Source organism: Molothrus ater, chromosome 23 (genome assembly GCF_012460135.2).
Source record: "Molothrus ater isolate BHLD 08-10-18 breed brown headed cowbird chromosome 23, BPBGC_Mater_1.1, whole genome shotgun sequence".
NCBI classification, from domain to species: domain Eukaryota; kingdom Metazoa; phylum Chordata; class Aves; order Passeriformes; family Icteridae; genus Molothrus; species Molothrus ater.
Genome location: NC_050500.2, coordinates 2855978 through 2878163, shown reverse-complemented (window position 1 = coordinate 2878163; position 22186 = coordinate 2855978).

Sequence of the window (22186 nt, the reverse complement as noted above, 5' to 3'; positions counted from 1 at the left end):
GGTACAGATCTCTGGGAAATACAACCTTAGGTTTACAAACTGTCCCAAAGCCACAGAAGTAAGAGATGATCTATTGAAGAATAACCAAAACCCAGCTCATGTCACCCAAGAACAGAATCACAACTCACTAAATTATCCAGTGGATAAATCCAGTATTTTTTTGTCATTCATTCAAGTGGCTGCATTTTAGCAAGGGGGAAAAAAAAATCTCAATAAAAGGATTTTATTCTGGTAGGATGAGAAAAATGCTAAACATGTTTTTATGGGAGAAACAGAGATAGAGCACTGGCTTGAACACTGAAAATCTCTCATGCCCTGATCTATAAATAAAACTGGTTGGGCTTTTCTTTTGTACTAAATTTAAAGGAAAGCCTTTTCCATGGAGGGTTTTCTTTAAAGCAAACTCTGCCCCAGAAGGACTTTAAGGATGGTGTTTCCAGCGAGCAGCATGAATGAATTAAACAATAAATGCAGGCCCAGAGCAGCTGGGTGTTTCTTTAGCAGGAGCAGAGGAATGTGCAGCTCAAACACTGCTGGCTTCTCCAGAAAGGACAATTCCTGATGTTTCTCACCCAGTTTTCCTCCACCCTGTTCTCCAGGACCTTGCTCAGGTGCCGTTTCTCCTCCAGCACCGTAAAAAGCTCCCAGGTTGGTGCCTGTGGCCGTCAAGCAGAAATTCCGAATTTTGCTGCACGCACAATTTGAAATGATTCAGTTTCTCTGTGGTGGAAACCCAGGGCACAGGGAATATTTCTGTGTGCCTGCTCCGAGGGGTCCTGACCCCCAGAGAAGCACTGGCTTTGACCCTCAGCCATGGAGAAAGTTTCCAGGAATTCATTCAGGATGGGCTGGAAGACACAAAAGTGTGAAATAGATTAGAGAGAGCAGTGTAGGATGTCGCTTGGGTGAGAAATGTAGGGTTTGGGATAGTTAGTATCCCAAATTTATAGGTTTTAGTATTTTTAGAATTTTGTTGTAGATGGGAACAAGATGGAGGGCATAGGGTGTTGTCCTGAGCTCCTTCTTCCTCCTTCTTCTTCCTTCTTCCTTGTTCTTGTTCTTCTTGTTCTTCTTGTTCTTCTTGTTCTTCTTGTTCTTGTTCTTGTTCTTGTTCTTCTTGTTCTTCTTGTTCTTGTTCTTCTTCTTGTTCTTCTTCTTGTTCTTCTTCTTGTTCTTCTTCTTCTTCTTCTTCTTCTTCTTCTTCTTCTTCTTCTTCTTCTTCTTCTTCCTCCTCCTTCTTACTATTCTTCCTTCTTCCTCCTCCTTCTTCTTCCTCCTTCTTCCTCCTTCTTCTTCCTTCTTCCTTGTTCTTGTTCTTGTTCTTCCTCTTCTTGTTCTTCTTGTTCTTCTTGTTCTTCTTCCTCTTCTTCTTCCTCTTCTTCTTCCTCTTCTTCTTCTTCTTCTTCTTCTTCTTCTTCTTCTTCTTCTTCTTCTTCTTCTTCTTCTTCTTCTTCTTCTTCTTCTTCTTCTTCTTCTTCTTCCTCTTCCTCTCCTCTTCCTGCACCCCAAACCACCTAAAGATCTCAGAGAGGATGGGGAGCGCCCCAGCTCAGGGAGGAGTCCACAGGCAGAAAACTTCCCCTGAAAAGTTCAAGAAAAAGAAAAAGATCAAGAAAAAAATCAAAGAAAATATGAAGGAAACAAATCCTCTCACTGTCCAGGGCAGCACCACCCGTGGCTGTTGCTCCTTTGTCCATGCAGGGAATTTCTCCACGGATTTATCAGGAGAGAAAAATCCTGCCCGAGAGACCTGGGAGAGTGGAAGCAGTCCCTGCCCACGGCAGGGGGGTGGAATGAGGGGGTTTTAAGCTCCTTTCCCCCCCAAACCATTCCACAATTCCATGATTCTTCCAGTCCCTGACTGACTGGAGAGGTCCCCACTGCGTGTCCTGAGAAACCTGAGATTTACTCCACAGCAGAGAGACAGAACCCCACATGCTGGAATGGCTCACTGGGACTAAAGGCAGACAATAAATGGATTTTAGCTGAGCTGCCAATGATCCCAGAAGCTCATCCTGGCTCACTCAAATCACAGCTCCTCCTCCTCCTCTGTGTGCTTGTGAGGAATTGGGAAAGGGATTTGTGGCAGCTTTGGGGGCTCTGGGACAGCTGAGTTAACAGTTATGGATCCCAAAGGGTCTTTATTTCATACTCATTAATGCTCATTACGTTTCCAATGCTCAGAATGTTCCGCGAGCACAAAGGCTGAACTTCCTCCTACCTACCCTGGAAATAAATAAACAAACCCTCAGGTCATTCAGCTTGCTGGGGTTTGTATTTCCAGGAGAGAGCAGGAACACCTGAAAAGAAATTTTAAAAAACCAAAAAAAACCCCAAAACAACAAAACCAAGCATTTCCCAGCAAATTCTGATGTATAGGATGTGACATAATGGTGCAAAAACTTTTGGGAAAAACCCCAGGGGTTTTAAATTGCTGTGCTGGGAGCTCACCTGGGGCTCAGCTGATGCCTTTTGGGGCTACCTAAAAACAGAGGCCAGACAAATTAGAGAGAATAAAAAGTGTATGTGTTATATTTATTGAAGGGCCTTCAGGTACATTTAGGGCAGACAGAGCCCCCCCAAAAATGGACCACGAGTCACAGATTTTTATATTTTTATAAGTTTCGTCCATTTGCACATTTGGGTTCAATCTTCCAGTTGCAGCTTCAGGTAATGAAGGAATTTACCCCAAATTTGCTGCCCCCAAACTCATTTTTATTTACTTTTTTGGGTCCTGAGGCAGTGAGGTGTCCTTGATTGCCAGGCCTGGAGAGGAATTGTTGTGCCTGCCCAAAATGGGGAAGGAGCAGCTCCCACTGTCCATGGAGTTTAGAGTTCTAGATTAAAGAACTGCAGGATTGCAAATACATGGAAAATAGAAAATCTAAAATCCTGAGGCATTTTAGATTTTCTATTTTCCATGTATCTGTAATCAGGTTCACCCTGCACAGAGGGATTTGGGGGTTGGCTCCTTCACTGAGAGGCCACGGGGAGCTGTGGGCTGGGAAGGGGCAGAAGAAGAGGGGGAGGAATTGAAGATGAAACTCTCTTAAACAAAGCTCCTTATTCTGGGGGCTGCACCCCTGCAAGGTGCTCCTCAGCAGAGGGCAGAAGGGCTTTTTCCACCAGAAAAAAAAAATCCTTTTTTTAGGTAACCACAGTGTCCTTAACAAACTTAATTTGCTTTATTTCCAGGCCGTGGTGCAGGGGAGCTGCCCCTGCCCTGGTTTGGGTTTGGAGCATCTCCCCTGGGCACTTCCAGCATTTTCAGACCCCATGGGCCACCTCCAGCAGGAATTTCCCCATGGAAAGGGTGCTCAGGCCTTGGCAGGGGCTGCCCAGGGAGGTTTGGAGCGCCCATCCCTGGAGGTGTCCCAGGAATTCCTGGATGTGGCACTCAGAGCTCTGGGCTGGGGACTGGCCAAAGGTTGGACTTGGAGAGCTTTTCCAGCTTTGAATGATTTGGTGAATCTTTAATTCCATGATTCGTGACAAGAAGTGCGGCGTTTGATGCAGATTTTTTTTATCCCGTGCTCCTCCTTGCACTCCCTTTCTTCTCCTCTTCCCTCTAATGAAATCTTTCCATATTATTAATGGCCAGGGTGGATCTCCAGAGTGTGCTCCTTCCAGGATTTTCTTGTTTGCTGTAGTCTTAACATTTTTCCACTTCATTTCCTATTTTCCTGCCCTAAACCCCACTGCCAAAAACAATCCCCGAAGCAGCCTGTGCTAGTGGAAGAGAAAACCCCAATTTTTGAGAGCGGACATTTGACCCAAACTCTTCGTAATCAGCTGCAATTCACCCCTCAAATGTGAGCCACGTCCAGCAGTGCCTGACAGCTCCTCCAGGTGAGTTTTTTACCTCAGCAGAAGCGTTTCAGTCACTGAAACGGGGAACACTGGGTCATGGAATTTATGTGGAATTAGTAATCCAAGGGCATTCAGCCAAAATTACAAAGATTGGATTTACCACGGGCTGTTCCATCAGCTTCCTTTAGGAACTGAATGATTAGGAATGAAATTAATGGAATGGAATTTAGGAATGCCATTAATGGAATGGATTTACGCCTTGATAAGATAAATGTCATCACCAAGGGAGGGACAGACACCCAAGAAAAAGCTCCTCATCCTGGATGGGAATGTTTGAAACCAGAGTGGCTCTGAAATCCCCTGTGGAAAGAATTATTTGGATTTCACGTAATCCCTCAGCAGAAAAATTGGAACCATCACAGACTCCACTGACCCTGGAGCTCAAGTGCAGGATGGTGCCAGTTGGAATGGATCTGGAGCTGGGGAATTCCTCGGGACATGAGAGGAGAAAAAAAACCAAAAAAAACCTGATGTAATTTCATGGATTATTGTTGGTTTTAATCACTTCTGAGGCTTCTGAAGGAACAACCTCGCACACATTCAGCTGCTCCTGGCACCTCCTGGTAAACACAAACTGGGATTAAAACCCTCTGGAGGGGGTCAGGCTGATGGAGCTGCTGGTAAATTACTGTGATGGTGAGACTGGAGATCCCAAATTTATAGGTTTTAGTATTTTTAGTATCCCATGTTTATAGGTTTTAGTATTTTTAGAATTCTGTTGTAGATGGGAACAAGATGGAGGGCATAGCGTGTTGTCCTGAGCTCCTTCTTCCTCCTTCTTTTTCCATCTTTTTCTTCCTCCTTCTTCCCCACTCTTCCTCCTTCTTCTTCTTTTTCTTCCTTCTTCTTCCTCCTTCTTCTTCCTTCTTCTTCTTCTTCTTCCTCCTTCTTCCTTCTTCTTCTTCCTTCTTCTTCCTTCTTCTTCTTTTTTCTTCTTCCACCTTCTTCTTCTTCTTCCTTCTTCTCCCTTTCTCTTCCTCCTTCTCCTTCTTCCTTCTTTCTTCTTTTGGGGGTCTGGCACTGGCAGTTAGGGCTGAGTTAATTCTGTTCACTGCTGGGATCTTTGACCACATTGATTTTCACTTTTAAATGTCCTCAGTAATATTTTGTTTGTTCACTTCTTCCAACTTTCAGGTACAACCGTCCATAACAAAAATCATCTCAGCCTGAAAGTGGATTTCATCTTTCCTGCAGTGTTTCAGCACCATCAATTCTACTGAAGAAGAGAAAAGGAATTTAATTTAATTTTTCATTTTCAACTTTTTATTTTTCATTAAATTAAATTAATTTTTTTTAAATTTAATTTTAAAAAGAATTTAATTTTCTTCCATAAAGAAAGAATCAAATCAGGAGCCCAGTCCCAAAAGCTTTTATTTCCAGTAAAAGGAGATGATAGAAGCTCAGCAGCTCCTGTGCAGGTGAATTCTGTCTCTCTCCCTTATCTGAATCAGGGTTTAAAGTTTTTGGTTTAGTCGCAGATGTTAGATGGGATGAACCCAGATGTTGGTGGCTTCCCTGGAAAGGCTGTGATGGGTCTGGAAATGTGAATTCTGAGCCTTCAAGCTGGAGGTCACCCAGGCATCCTGGGTGTGCAGGGATCCATCCCTCCCCTCCTGAAGGAACGATGACCTCAGCAGTGAAACCCACAGCTCTGCATCCCCCCACTGAAGGCAGCAGCAGAGCTGGGATCAGCATCTGGGCTGTTGCCTTGGATACCTCCAAAATCCATGATCTCTCCCTCTGAGGGGATGTGCTTCCAGGAAATCCATATTATTTTGGCTGGAAGTCCTTCAGAGGGTGTCACCAGCCCACCAGCACAGCTCCCCTGCTGCGCTGTGCTGAAAATCCTGGTTTTTTCCAAAGAAATCTGGGAATGAAACAGCTTTGGCAGGGCCTGTGTTTCCACTTGGATCTGTCAGGGGAGCACAGAATCCGAGGGGCTGAGCCTTTCCACATCTCGTCTGCATTCCAGGGGCTCCTGGGGTGGGACAGGCTCTGACACCAGCAGGGCCACACTGATCTGAGCCGGCTGGGGAGCCCCAGCAGGAGAAATTCCCAACAGCACCGAGCTCCCCTCTCTGCTCTCAGGCAGGGATTCCTGGGAAAAGCAGCAGGAAATTCCCAGAGGCTGCAGGAGCACTGAGGGACAGGGGACGGGGATGATGGGACTGAGCTGGGGTGGGGGGGCTGGGATGTTACTCAGAGCCGCTGAGGGCATTTCATCCTCCCAGTTCCCTTCATTTCATCCTCCCAGTTCCTTCATCCTCCCAGTTCCCTTCATTTCATCCTCCCAGTTCCTTCATCCTCCCAGTTCCCTTCATTTCATCCTCCCAGTTCCTTCATTTCATCCTCCCAGTTCCTTCATTTCATCCTCCCAATTTTCTTCATTTAATCCTCCCAGCTCCTTCACTTCATCTCCCAGTTCCCTTCCATTCATTTTACCAATTTCGTTCACTTCATCCTCCCAATTTCCTTTATTTCATTCCCCCAGTTCCCATCATTTCATCCTCCCAATTTTCTTCCCTTCATCCTCCCAGTTCCCTTCCCTTCATCCTCCCAATTCCTTCCCTTTATCCTCCCAGTTCCCTTCCCTTCATCCTCCCAATTCCTTTCCTTCATCCTCCAAGTTCTTTCATTTTAACCTCCCAGTTCCCTTCCCTTCATCCTCCCAATTCCTACATTTTATCCTCCCAATTTCCTTCATTTTGTCCCCCCCAGTTCCTTAATTTCATCCTCCCAGTTCCTTCCCTTCATTCTCCCAGTCCCGTTCCCTTCATCCTCCCATTTTTCTTCCCTTCATCCTCCCAGTTCCCTTCCCTTCATCCTCCCAATTTCCTTCCCTTCACCCTCCCAGTTCCCTTCAAGGCATCCCAGTGCTGTGGCTCAAATCTGACCCCACAGAACTGAGAAAGAACAATCTCAGCTCTTTTTTTCCCACCAAAAATCTCAGCCATGACTGACAGCTGTCTCATCGTGGCATTTAACTATTATTAAAAATAATAATTTTTATTATTTCCATACTGTCACTTGTGGTCACAGCTTTCCCAGCTTCTGATTTTTTTTTTTGAATTTTCTTCCTCTCCTTCCTTTTCCTTATTTATAAATATCAGACTGGGGACCCAGAACAAATCACCTTTTTGGGAAAGGTCCTTAAAGACTGATAATATCCGTGCTTTGTGTCCCACATGCTTTTCCATTTAAAATATTTGGCTTGAGAACGTGGGAGGTAAAGAAATTATATTTAGAGGCCTTTTTAAAACATCTCTTCCATCCCCTGATTTATGCTCTTTGGGACCCATTCTGTGTAAAATGTTGAACTGGTTGTACTTTAGATAAAAGAAACATCTCAGGCATTGTTTTTTTCGGAGTTTCTCATTCTTTTCTCCCATATATCTTCATAAAATTGAAGTGCCAGAGCCCTTCCTCCTGTTCCTGAGTTTTTGGGTTTTTTTTATTTTTAAGCAATGTTCATAATAACACTTTAATATTCCCCTCCAGTGCTGGGCTCCTGGGTCCCACTTAGTGGTTTTTAATGCCATAAAAGCAGCTCAGGGCACCTGTTGAGGGTCTGGTGTTTAATTCCAGTCCCAGGTGAGGCTGCTCAGCCTGTGCTGTGCTCCTGCGTCACCCCCTGGGACACACACGGCTCCAGCAGGAGCTGGGGATGCACAAAAATCTGAATTAAATCCCAGCAGGGAAATGGAATGATCCCAACAGGGAAATGAGATGATCCCAACAAGGAAATGAGATGATTCCAGCAGGGAAAAGAAATTATATGATCCCAACCGGGAATGGAATGATCCCAACAGGGAAATAAAATTATATGATCCCAACAGGGAAATGAGATGATCCCAGCAGGGAAATGAGATGATCCCAAGAGGGAAATTAAATGATCCCAAGAGGGAAATTAAATGATCCCAACAGGGAAAGGAATGATCCCAACAGGGAAATGAGATGATCCCAGCAGGGAAAAGACATTATATGATCCCAACCGGGAATGGAATGATCCCAACAGGGAAATAAAATTATATGATCCCAACAGGGAATGAGATGATCCCAATAGGGAAATTAAATGATCCCAACAGGGAACTAAATGATCCCAACAGGGAATGGAACGATCCCAACAGGGAAATTAAATGATCCCAACAGGACCATTTCATTCCTTCTTCCCTGTGAGAGCTCCAAGGTAGATTCTGCAGGGCAAGGAGGGATGGGGACAGGTGGGAAATGGATTTGTAGAGAATTCTTAATAGATTTTTGGGGTTTTTAGCACGGGGGTTCAGGGGGCAAGATGGAGGAATCTGGGCATGTCCAGCCTTCCTCCTCTTCTTCTTCTTGGCCTCCATCTCCTGCTCTGATGTTGGCACTTTTGGGTTGGTTCAGAGTAGAAGCTCAGTGTCTGACACAGGTGATGGGTATTGGGAAGGAATTGTAAATATCGTTCACAAAGTTTTTAGTATAAAAAGATAACACCAGAGTGCCTCTGTCTGCCCTGCTGAACGGACCTTGGCTGGACAGGAGCAAGAATTTTATAGATAAGAAACAATAAACAACCTTGAGACAGAGAACTGAAGAGCTCTGACTCCTTCTTTGACTGCCGGGCTGGGAAAAGAGACTTTGTGACACACCTTGGGGTCCCTGTGAGCAGCAGAAGCCCCCAGAGGTGCCCAGCCATGCCAGTGCCCAGCGTGGCACTGGGTGCCCAGCCGTGCCACCAGCATGGGGACAGCCCTGGGTGCTGTGAGCAGCCCCAGCTGCTGCCAGCCCTTCCTGCAGTGCCCTCAGAGAAAAGCAGAATCAACCCAGGCACCTCATCCTGGCACGTCTGGGGTGAATTGGTTTGGAATTAATTGAGTCCAACCAGGCAGTGAAAACCCCAGGAAGGTGGGGGCTGCAGCCCTGGGGATGGGAGGACAATGCATATTTTACACTGTGAATTTTTTATTAAGGACTGGGTTGGTTTGGTTTTTTTTTATATTTTTTTATTATTGAATATGAATATTTTACACGTCCGAGTTCAGAACAATGCTTTTTTTGGCTGGCTCTGCACTTTTCATGGTTGTGTACCCTTTGCATTGCATAACTGAGAGAGATCCATTTACACACAGGGGGAAAAGGGGGACTAATGAATCTCAGCAAAGCTAACTTTACTGTGTGCGAAAAAAACAGCACTCTGAAGTTTTCCAAATAAAAAATAAAAAAATAAAAAATTACACATACATAAAATCCTTGCATGGAACGGCTCAATAAAATCTCTGTGTGTGTGTGTGGGTGTGTGGGTGCACGTGTGAGCCTGGGGTAAGGACTGCAAAACCTCTGTCACCCTGAGGAGCTGCAGCCTGCTCCAGGCAGGGACATCTCCACCTGGAAAAGCTCTGGAATGTTCTCCCATTCTTCATCCCTGCACTGAGGGACTCACCTGGATGTTTCCAAGGTGGGGGAAAAGGAGCTGGACCTGCGAATTGCTCGATAAATCATGGGATGGAGGTGCTCACGCTCAGGGCTGGGCTGGTGTTTTCCTGCCCCTTATCCTTCCAGGTGTTCCAGATGTTATTTCACAGCAGATGTGCAGGACAGCCCTGCTCTGCTGCCCTCTCCCTGCTCCTGCCCCATCCCTGGGAGCATCCCAGCCTTGCACTGTTTGGTCCCTCCCAACCAAACCATTCCCTGATTTTTGATGGTCCTTAGGCGTTCCTGGCTTTTGGGACAGCTCCTGCTGCATTTCCCAGGAGCTCTGACCACTGCCCTGCTGTTCTCATTGACTCCTCTTTGCCAGGATTTTTTTAAAATAATTCCTCCTGATTTCAAAGAACATTTAATTGGCCAGCAGGGGAAACAAGTTTCAAAGGATGGCCTTGCACATCAGACTGGACACTTTGGAGAAATAGAACTGTGAAAGATGCATTGTAGTGGGAGGGGTATTATTATCCCATAATATTACCCATGAGGGGTAATTTTAGATTATTTACTTTAAGGCATTTACAGCATGGTGTGGCTAAAGCTGATAGGCTAAAAAACACTTATAATATATTGTAATTAAGAAATAGTTGACTTCTGATTGTGGTGATGTGAATCTGTTTTGTCTCACCTTACACAGGAGACTGAAAATGGAATAGAAGTTTTTAAAATATCTCTCAAAAGGTCAAAAAAGGCTTAATGTGACAAATTGGTTTAATCTGACTGGGGAGAAGGAGGAAAAGGGGGACATTTGGGGTGATGGCGTTTGGCTCCCACTCTTTAATCCTCACCACCAGGCCTGGTGATGCTTTCCTGGGACCAGGAGGACCCCAGGAGTTAAAGAATCCCAGGATGGTTGGGGTTGGAGATCATCCAAGGCTGGGCCACCTGGAGCAGGGACTCACCCGGGTGGGTTTGGAACGTTTCCAGAGAGGGACACTGCACACCCTGCCCGGACAAATTCACCACTTAAATCCTCCCTGTACCCCCAGCACAGCTGGGAGTGCATCAGAGCAAGGACTCCTGCAACTCCCTCCCTGTTCTGCTGGGGGAATTGAGCCCCAAAATGACTGAGACCTCAGCCTGTTCAAAGCAAAACTGAAATAAAAGCGAGGGGAGGAATTCCCAGTGCCCTGGGGAGCCCTGGCAGCACAAGGAGGCTGAAATGGAGTTCAGGGAGCGTGTGCCAAGTTCTGCTATCTCGTGGTGTGCCCTTGAGCAAAGTCGTGCCTGAGAGGGGAATGGAAAGGGCCAGGCCAGGCCTGCAGAGCAGTAATGATGGGCTGCTGAAGGATTTTCTGCTGGGAGGAGCTGACCTGGGTCCCTGCATGCAAAATGAGTTTGGCATCAATGGACCCATCTCGGATTACATCAGCAATGCCCGGTGAGGGTGAAATCTCATTAAAAGCACTCACAGAGCTCTCTGTGAACACAGGTGAACATCCCTTCCCTTCCCTTCCCTTCCCTTCCCTTCCCTTCCCTTCCCTTCCCTTCCCTTCCCTTCCCTTCCCTTCCCTTCCCTTCCCTTCCCTTCCCTTCCCTTCCCTTCCCTTCCCTTCCCTTCCCTTCCCTTCCCTTCCCTTCCCTTCCCTTCCCTTCCCTTCCCTTCCCTTCCCTTCCCTTCCCTTCCCTTCCCTTCCCTTCCCTTCCCTATTTTCAGGTCCCCTCTGTTTTCCAGCAATTTTTTTATTATTATTTTTATTTCACATCAGATTTTTTTTTTTATTTTGGTACTTTTAAAAAAACATTTTATTTGCCTTAAATTAAATATTTCAGCCACTATGAATCCCTCCCCACACAAAACTCAGGGAGCTGTGAAATATTTAAACTGTCCCCAGCTCTTCCTCATTTGTTCAGCCTTTTCCCAGCAGGTTGCTCAAAGGTGACACCCCAGGCTGCAGGAGAGATCCAAGATCCTGATTCCAGAACATTCCAGAGTGCTCTGAATTCTTGCATGAACTCGGTGGTGCCGGGGGCATGAATCTCTGGAAAATTCTTAAAGCTTGACAAAAGGCCGAGAAATGCTTATAGTGCATTGTCATTAAGAAATAGCTTCTGATTATAATAGCATTAATTGTAACATCTGTATTGTCTCATCCTCCACATGAGACTAAAAACAAAAGTTTTGAAAATGCCTCTCAGTCACCCCATCTCTGGCTCAAAAAAAGGCATAAAAGCATCAAATAGTCAACCTAGGACACCAAACAAGTGGGATCACATGGATCTCAGCTTTGGGAAGCCTCTGGAACAGGAGAGCCTCGTGGTTTTAAGTCCTTTACTCTTGATCAGGGGGAAAACGAGGCTTGGTGGGGTTTGGGGAGTTGTCCTAAATCCCTGCCCACGTCCTTCCAGCCCATGGACTTTGATTTTCCTTCATCCCCTGAGCCCTGGGGCGGCTGTGCCTCCTTCAGAGCCTGGAAAAGTCCTGCAGGAAAGGAAAAATCTTACAGGAGAGGAAAAAGAGCCCTGCAGGACAGGAAAAATCCTTCAGGAAAGGGAAAAAGCCCTGAAGGAAAAGTTCTGAAGGAAAGGAAAAGAGCTCTTCAGGAAAGGAAAAATCCTGCAGGAAAGGAAATTCCTCCAGGGAAGGAAAAGACCCCAGAAGGAAAGGGAAAGATCCCTGCAGGAAAGGGAAATTCCTGCAGGAAAGGGGAAAAGTCCTGCATGAAAGGAAAAGAGCCCTGCAGGAGAGGAAAAGAACCCTGAAAGAAAAGAAAAGAGCCTTGAAGGAAAGGGAAAGAGCCCTGAAGGAAAGGGAAAGAGTCCTGAATGAAAGGAAAAATCCTGCAGGAGAGGAAAAGTCCTGCAGGGAAGGAAAAGAAAAATCCTGCAGGAGAGGAAAAGAGCTCTCCAGGAAAGGAAAAGAGCCCCGAGACGGCTGGCAGGGCTTCAGGAGGAGGTGCCAGGTGATGCTCGGTCCCAAGGCAGCAGAGGGCATCCCTGAGTTTGGAGATTCATCCCCGGAGCTGCAGGAGCACAGGCAGGAGCTGAGTGATGAACAAGGCAGATTTCAGCTCTGTGCTTGCTAGGCCTGAGCAGATTCTCCAAGAAGAGAATTTCCCCCACTTATTCCTGGACAATTTATGAATCATTTGTTAACAATTCATAATCATTTATAGGGGCCGAGCAGAAATTCAGGTGTGATTTCTCTTGCCTGCCTGGAAGCAGCGCACAGATGTGGCAGGTGTGCGGATAAATATCTCCGTAAACACATATCTTTCAAATTATTTAATTGAATTGCAATTTAATTGCTGAAAATTCCCTCCTTTCCTTGGCATTCCTTAGTTCAGTTAGCCAGGATTGTTTACACCAGTGGAATTATTTATAAACACTGAGCACGGCAGTGTTGATAAATACAGATTTGTTTAATAATTTCAGTAAAACCTTCCAGGACCATCCCTTTCCCCAGCACTTTGGGACAAGGCAGTGGAGAAGGTGCTGCTCCCACAGGGCTCAGGTCCTGCATCCCTGCACACCTGGGAACACTGGGAAGGGAAGAGAGATGAAAACCAATGAGATTTTTCACTCGTGCCTCTGGCTTAGCTGAGGTTCTTCAGATATTTCCAAGAGTTGGTGAAGTTTAGGACCATTTTTTTCTCCTTCTAAATATTAACTGAGTTACTAGTTTGCTTGTATTGTCCATGCTGGAATCAGACCTTTTCCAACTGATTCTTTATAAGAAACTCCTAAAAATTATTTTTAAATACTTAGAAGTGACTTTGGCACTGATTATGGCATTCTAGAATATTTTTCCTTTCCTTCTTACCTCATTTAACCACTAATTTTTGATTAAATCATGAAATTGTGAAATAATTTCATTTTGCTTCAAGAGAAGCAAAACCCCCAAAGAAGGAAACCTCTACAGCTTTAAAACCCAATCAGATCTGACAATCCAAATCCGTTTACTGAGGAAATTTCCTTTAAGAAAATAAATAAATTACTCTCTACCTTCAGCTTAAATCCGTGGCTGCTGGAGTTTAATTGCTTCTCCTTGTGGCCCTAAAACCAGGGCGGCTTCAAAGCAAGGGTGGCTTCTATTAAATTTAATTACCCTTTCCTGCAGCTCTCATGCAAAGGTGCCACAGTAACTCCAGGAAGGTGCTGATGAATCAGGGGCAGATTCCAAACCAAAATATGGATTAAACATCGTTTTCAACGCAAGCAAAAGCTGCCTGTGTGCGGAGGTGTTTGCACCCCGGGGTGAATTCCTACAACATGGAACCAGGGCTTGTCTCTGTGGGTTTTATTTCCATTTTCCTCCCATCCCAACACGTGTTAAGTGTCAGCAATGTCCCCTGTCCCCTCCACTTGTGTACATCCAGCCTGGATTTTCCCCCTGCTCCCACACACGCTGCTCTATTAATGCCAACAGGTGCCCTCAGCATTTAAAGGTTGTTCCAAACATCCCCCAGGAAGCCCCATTTTAATCCTGCCTGGCCTGAACACGGAGCTGTCAACACGAGGGTCAGGATTAAAACAAGGGAATCTTGGCTGGGATGATTAAACCTGGACATGGGTATGCTCATCTGTTCCCTCAGATTGGTTCTGTCACCTTAAAAAAGGACATGTGTGAATTAATTTGGGCCCTGCAATAAGGGGGACGGATGTTTGTGTGCAGCTCAAGTGCAGTAAATTGAATTTGTGGATGAGACAATGTGAGACATCAAAGCCACCCTGTGCTCACCTGGTGCTCGTGCTGATGTGACAGGATCTCCTTCGGGAATGGAGAGATGCCTCATTTTCTGAGGGCTCTGGAGAGTCCCAAGAGGACACAGACTTAAGCTGGGAAATTTAGGTCGGAAGTTAGGAAAAAGTTTTTTTACAGAGAGAGCGATGAAGTGCGGGAATGGTCTGCCTGGGGAGGTGGTGGTGGCTTTAAAACACATCCCTGGAGGGTGTGTTTAAAAAATGATTGGATGTGGCACTGGATGCCAGGGTTTAGCTGATCAACGATCTTAAAGATTGGGTTGGACTCGATGATCTTGAAGGTCTCTTCCAACCTAGAAATTCTGTGATTCTGTGATTCTGTGATCTCCTCTGACCTGGTGATTCTGTGAATTCTGTGAGACACCAGAGGAACAGGAGTGAGAGGAGCAAATCCACCCCACACGAGCACTGACTCCTCCCCAGCTCCTCCTGAGGGATAATCCCTGCTCCCTGAGACAGGGACAGCACCCAGGGAATGGCCGGAGCTTGGCCAGGAGGGATCAGCTTGGATTTTGGGAAAGGTTCTTCCCCAGAGGGTGCTGGGCACTGCCCAGGCTCCCCAAAGAATGAGCACGGCCCCAGGAGCTCCAGGAGCCTTTGGACACCACCTCCAGGGGATGCCCAGGGTGGGGTTGTTGGGGTGTCTGTGCAGGGCCAGCAGCTGGACTGGAGGACCCTGTGGGTCCCTCCCAGCTCAGGATATTCCATGATCCCATCATACCTTGCCTGGGTGGTTCCTGCTGGTTTGGAGTGGAACATGAGCTCAGGGCTGAGAGGCACCTCGGAAATGCAGGAATTACACAATTCCCACAACATCCCACACGTGGATGAGCTCTGTCCCCAGTCAGCCCGCGGGGACAACCCTCAGGTGCACCACCTGCTCCAGGTACACCCCAAAGTTGTGATTCCTGCTGGGACAGGGCCTGGGAATCAGTCAGGCTGCCTGGAGAAACTGTCTTGGGCTGGGCTGGGCGTTCCATCCCCATCTGTCAGAGCTGGGGCAGTTCTCTGCTGTTCTTGGGGCAGTTTTTTCTTTATCTCTCCCACGACCAATCCTCCCTCCAGGAGATCTCTGCTGTCCATGGCCACTGAGTGTCCCTGCATGGCTGATCCAATTCCATCATCCCATGGGGAGATGCTCCGCCCAGGGGAGGAGCCAAGCATTCCTGCCTGGATACAATCTGAGATTTGGGACACCAGGGCAGCCTTTGCCCAGTGCATTCCCAGAGGAGCAGCTTCTGCTGCCCTGCATTGCCAGAGGGAGCCCAGGCACATCTCCAGCAGCCCTGGAGCTGCAGAGGAAAACTCCCCCCTTGTGCAGGATCCCTGCTCCAGCAGAGCCACAGCTGGCACTGCAGGAGGGCTGAGCCCCCATGGGATGGGGCTGTGCCACCCCCTGACACACAGGGGGCAGGGCCTGGTCTGACTCTGTCAGTGGTTTGTTTTTGTTTATACTATTACATTTGTATTTTCATTTAATTTTCCTAGTAAAGAACTTTTTATCCTATTCCCATATCTTTGCCTGAGAGCCCCTTAATTTCATAATTACATTAATCTGGAGGGAGGAAATTTACATTTTCCGTTTCAGGAGAGGCTCCTGCCTGCCTTAGCAGACACCTGTCTGTCCAAACCAAGACGGAAACAAACCCTGCTCCGAAGGGCGGTGAGACCCAGCAGGTGGGAGAGCCAAAGCAGCAGGTCAGGCTGGGAGGGGAGGCAGACAAAAGAGAAATCAGGAGCTGGGAGCTCTTGGAGCTGTCCACAGCAATAATCGCCCTCACAGATGCTTAGCTCTAACAGCCTGACAAGATCCCTTTCTTCACAGAGGAGCTGTTTGATTGCTCCCATGCTTGTTTCCATCCCAAATCCCCGGGTTGCAACGTCTTTGTGACACTCCAAACATCCCCAGAGCTCTTTGAAGTCGAGTTTTAATGTGTTTATTGACACCAGTTATGATATTTCAGAACACATGGGCTACAAATTGTTACCATGCACTGCAAGTGTTTACAGTAATCCCTGTATTAAAACAAACTCAGCCTTTCCTGATGATTTTATATCTTCTTACTGACTCGCTTGCCTGTGTTTATTTAAACTCCTGTTGAGGGTTTTTTTAAAAAATATTCAACAGTTTTGAAACATTAAAAAAAAAAAAATGACCCTATCTGCAGATCTCAGATACTTTTTAAAGGTTTTGCCTTTATTTTATGGGTGCCACATGGCCCAAATCTCCCTTTTGAAATTTCACTGCATGGAATGGTTTAAAAATCTCTGGTTTTAGTGTCTGCTGCTAAGGGGGATGTCAGAAGAATTCCTACAGAGCACAAGGCTCCTCGTCCTGCTCCAAGTTCCTCAGAGGGAGCAGGACCCACTCCCATCACTGCTCCCAGACATTCCCTCTGCAAAACAAAACCAGAAAAACCCCATAAATTGTGGCAGGAACAGCAGCACTGGGAAAATGAGCAAAATCAATGTTTGCTCAATGAAAAAAAAAATGTAAATTAGGGGAAATATATTTCCTTAATAACTCCTAAAAGATAGGGACATGAATTTGCAAACAAATTATAAAGTAGAAATAATGCTACATAATGTATTATGTATTATATAATATAATATATAATATATAATATATAATATATAATATATAATATATAATATATAATATATAATATATAATATATAATATATAATATATAATATATAATATATAATATATAATATATTATATAATATTATGTAATGTGTAATTAATATAATATAATATAATATAATATAATATAATATAATATAATATAATATAATATAATATAATATAATATAATATAATATAATATAATATAATATAATGTAGACACAAGAATGTAAAACTGTGGTGGAAAGTCTGGAGGAGCAGCTCCATGCCTTGAGAAGTCCTGGCTGTTTGTACATCCCAACAATTCTGGGGACCAGGGGAGTTTTCTGCCTGCTCTGAAGGTCCTTCCACTGCATTTCCAAAAATTTAATGACATTAAAGGCAACTTGTGCTGCTCCTCAGTGATTTTGTTCACTTCTATTTGTGGAACCAGCCCTTCTTTTGTCAATAAGAATTTAATCCAGCAAAGGGCTGGGAGAGCACTGAGCAGCCAGGGATCCTCTGCACACAACTTTGCTGACTCTCTAACTCATCTTAGCAAATTTCTGTTGGGAAAAAAAAGCCACCTTATTTTAATTTCTGCATAAGAATCACTTGCAAACAACATTTCTTGGGACTGGGACCAGTTCAACCCCAAACTCCCGCTCTGAGGCAGAAATCAGCACCAAAACGGAACTGACAGATGAGAAGGCAGCAGGTCCCAAGGGAATCTTCCTGCTCGTTGTTCCGCTGGGAGCAATTCCAGGCAGCTCTGCCAGGGCTGGATCCTCTCTGGGAGCCAATATTTGGGTGCAGCAGCAGAGCAGGGCACTGTTTGTCTGTCTCTCAGTGCTATCCATCACCGTGTTTACCATATTTTCCTTTTCTTTCCATAACTCCTGGCTTCACTCATGTCTGGGTGTTTTCTAACCAGCCTTGAGGTAATAAATCAAAGCTGTCAGCGTTGGAAGAAAATTAATGTGAGAAGTTGTTCCAAAGGCCACCAACCTTTTCCCTACTCCCTGCGAGCTGTGTTAATCCAGGATTCCTCAACAGCTTTCAAAGTTTTCCTATTTTCACAAAGTTTTGAAGCTCCAGATGCCTTTTTTTTTCTTTTTTTCTTTTTCTTTTTGAAGGGCGGCTTTGTACCCTCCAACAGCCCAAATTCCTGGAGTTTCTTCAGGTTTCAGAGAGAAATGAGGGTGCTCAGCACAGCTCCAGAGCTGACCCTGGGCTATCTCCAGCCAAGCCACAAGCAAAACCCAGACCCTGAGCTGGAACACGTCAGGGGCTGAAGCTGGGTTGAACTTTTACAGAGGAAAAGGCCAAATAATTAGAAAGCAATCCTGCTCCTGTGCCCTGTAGTGATGACGCCGGCTGAATTATTCATCGGGAGTTATTTATCCCAGGAATGCGGCTGGCATTTCTGCTGAATACATTTACTTGCAAGTTTTGATTTCTGGTTTCATTACTCACCCTGCTCCAACCCCAAGCTCCTCATTTCTGCAAGTCTCTTTTCCAAGGCTGGGAAAAGGAACACTTGGGACACAACCTTCAGCTGATGCGATCCAGCAAAACGCCTCCCTGGGAACGGGCAGCCTGGCAGCTCCAGCATTTCCCTGGAACTCTGGAAAAAAGCAATGTTCTTACCCCATTCAGCTGCAGATGAACTCTGCAACCCCAGGCAAATCACTTTGTTCTCCCCCTCACCTCTGGCTGCAGATTTATAAAACGGCCGGAGTATTTCACTGTAAGGTACCGTAAGGCCAGATATGTTAAATTGTTCAGTTACTATGGAAACTGGGAATGCTCCTAATGCAGATGGATGAGTGCAGGAGCAGACGCACCTGACTGAAAAATCATGAGCAGTTGGGAACTTCATTAGGTAAAATCATGGTGTAATCAGAGGGATTGTGGGAGCCACCAAAAATTCCTTTTTTAGGAAGTGCCTGCTTATTAATTATTCAGTTTGGCTCTGGGCAGACGCTGAAGGTTTTCCCTCGAACATTTTCGAACTCTGATGTTGAATTGTTCCGTTGAAATTTCTTCTGAGATGTTTAGGTAGCAGCTAAAATTCTGTCCTCCCAAACAAAGATCATTAAAACCAGAAGAGCAATTGCAAAATCAGCTCAGAAGACTGAGACATATTGAGAAAGAAGTTTAATTCCAAAACTAAAAACCTCATGAGCCACTTAAAGAGAAAGTACCAAGCAACTGCTGAAGGCAACTGTGGCAGCTTTCCCTCCACTGAGAGGCTGCTGTTTTAATTAAATATCCACAAAACATTGCTGCTCCCTGCTTTTGGATCAGAATTCAGCTGTCAGCTGCCCAGCTGGACATCTAAAAGGTAGCTCAGAGTTTTTTCCAAGCAAAAATGGAGCAGGGACTTCAACACCCAGGCCAGTGTGTGCCCTGCAGCAGGACCAGCAGAGAGAGGCCACTTGTTTCCTCTGCTAATATCCTAAATAAACACAGGATTTGCTTTCTTGTCCCTCAAAAATCTAAGTGGTGGGTTTGGTTTTCAATAAGGTGTTCCAGATATGGAGGTTCCCTTCCTCTTTCAACACATCCAATTACAACATCATCATCATCATCATCACCATTATTATTATTATTATTATTATTATTATTATTGTTATTATTATTATTATTATTTATTTATTTATTTATTTATTTATTTATTTATTTATTTGGGGTTTTTTCTCTATCATGATGGGAGTCAATCCCATTTAATTCCCCCACTGTGGCTGGAGCAAGGCAAACCCAGCCATGTCCCAGTGCCAGCAGCAGCCACAACAATGGGCAGGATTTTCCAGCTCAGTGTGTGATTTGATCTCTGTAAAAACCTCCCCTAACACCGACTGTAAATCATTCCCAACATTATTCTCCACCTGTCTGGGAGCAGAGTGCAAGCACTAAGACTACCTGAGGATCCCAGGCTCCTTTCAGCACCCATCTCAAAATTTACAGACAGATGCACACTGTGTAAGTCTTCTGTCAAGATTTGAGTATTTTCTAAAAAATCCATTTCCCACAGTCCCCTGCCCACCCTGTCTGTGTTCTGCCAGTTGATGGGGGAGATTTAAAAGTCACAGACACCAATGGAAAGAATTGTCTTATTTTACTGTGAATATAAAGGCAACACAAAAAATTTTAAAATCAAAGACACCAATGGAAAGAATGGTTTTATTTTACTGTGAATATAAAGACAATACAAAAAAATAAAATGATACATCCAATAAAAACTGCTTGTTTGGCTTTAGCAACGAGCAAAAATAAGCAAGGTAATAAACCTAATGATTATTATAGGAGAGAAAGGATAGGACTGAGAAAAATCCATCACTAATTGTTTAAATACTTTAAATACCATCATCCAGAGTCTGCAGTTTCACAGCAAGGACCTGGAGAACCCTTCCCAGCAACTGGGAAAATCCTACACAGTTTCTCCACCTGTAGCTGAGGTTGCCAAATTGTCGCCAAATTCACCCCAAAAGTGGCTCCGGCTTTTACAGGCCCAAATCAGCAGGTCAGGCCTGGCCTGGAGAGGAATTGTTGTGTCTGCCCCAAATGGGAAAGCAGCAGCTCCCATTCCCCATGGAATTTAGAGTTCTACATGAAAGAGTTGCAGGGTTACAAAGAGATGAAAATAGAAAAGCTCAGACCCCAGGGCACCATCCCAGCCCTCCTTTGCCATTGTCCCTGGGCCATCCCCACATCCTCAGCTGTGCCTCCCCCAGGCACCCCAGAGCACACCCCAGTGCCCTAAAGGCCTCTTCATTCTCTTGCAAAGCTTCAATGAGAGCAAATTCTCCAAATAAAAGCCAACATGAGCCCACAGGTTTGAAAACAGGCCCAGAACCATCTCCTGTTCTTTTTTTTGGCCTGCAATTCCTCTTGATTTTGACTGAAACAGCATCTAATCCCTGCAGACACCCTCAAATATCTGTCTATACACATAAATATAAATATATAAATATTTTCCAATTCCAAGTAGCAGCTACTGAGGGAATATTTGCCTACCCAGACCAATAAACTAATCCTGAGTGCCAGGTGTGCCATAATAAATTTCTCTCTGCTCTGAGTGGTTTTGATATTCTTGCTGCTATCAAATAGCTCACACATCCTTAAAACAAAACCGATTTGTTCCAGAAAAATCACACTGCAGTTTTATTCTTAGCATAAAAAGCATTGTGTTCTTTATATCTCTGACTTCCCCAGACCACAAAAATAAAAATAAAAAAAAAAGCCCATGGCTGGGAATGGCTGAGTTCTGCTAGAGCAGGTTCCAAAAGCAAGCAAATCCCTGTCTCACACACACATACTTAGCAGGATTGGGGATTTATTTGTCCTAATCTAACCTGAATGCCTGTTTGTAATGTGAGTGAATATCTAAACAGATTATTACTTGTAACAGCAACAGCTTTCTCCAAAAATCACCGGGATTATTCAAAGCCTAGAAGGGAAGAAAGTAGAGAGGAGTGTTTGAGTAACGTGATCTGCCAAAACAGGACGGAAACTCTTTAACAGCACCTTGCCAGAAACAATGCAGGGCTGAGTCTGCTTTAAACAAGATGATTTTTCAGAATATTGTTACTGACTTTTTGTATAGTGTTAGTGAGGTTTGTGTACACTAATAAAAAATGAAAGCTGCTATTAAAAACAAATCAATGGGCTGGGCCTGGTTTTGATCACACCAGAGCTGGCCATTTGCATTGGTATTTGCAGCATCTGTTCCAATTAAGACTTGTTTTCTAGTTTAAAGATATTAGTGCAATCACTAGAGTTCTGTTGAGAACATGAATGGAGCATTGTTCTGGCAGAATGCAGTTAAACAGACTCCACAGACTCTATTAAACAGCTTTGCTGCCCAATTAGAATGGGAAGGAGTCAGGCAGACAGGGCTGCACTGGGTACCCTCTGTTCCACATGGATTTTTATGGATTCATAGTCAATGAAAAGGGCTAACGTGGAACATGTGTGGGGAGAGCAGGGGCTGCAGGCTGGCTTGGGGCAGGGCTAGGGGAGCATCCAGCCCTTTATCTGCGTTTAATGGGCACCAAATTTAATAATTGTGGCCACTGGGTGTAAAACAAGGCCCAGGGATGGCACTGTCTGCAGGAAGGGAAAATGGGTCAATGTGGGAGTGATGCACCAGGGGCAGGAATCACTCCAGAGGCTGAGTCTGAATCCCAAGAAATGAATCCATCACCATCCCAAACCACCCAGTGTTCCAAAGATTATCCCAGTTAAGAAGTCAGAGCCGGGTGAGGGCAATGCCATGGGCACTGCCCACAACATTTTGGGTTCAACCTCCAACCCCACAGCTGCTTTCCCACCCACAGGAGGGCTCACCCACCCTGGTGTGCCAGCAGGGATTCCCTCAGGGATCCTGCGGATCAGAATTGCCCAAACCAGCAGGTTCTGGCTGCCTGAGCCTCCTGGGCAGCTTTCGGGGGGAAATATTCCCTGAATCCCTGCTGCAGCTTCCTAAAGTATTCCACACCCCAGCCCGCATCCCAGCCCAGCTGCCCTGACTCCAGCTAA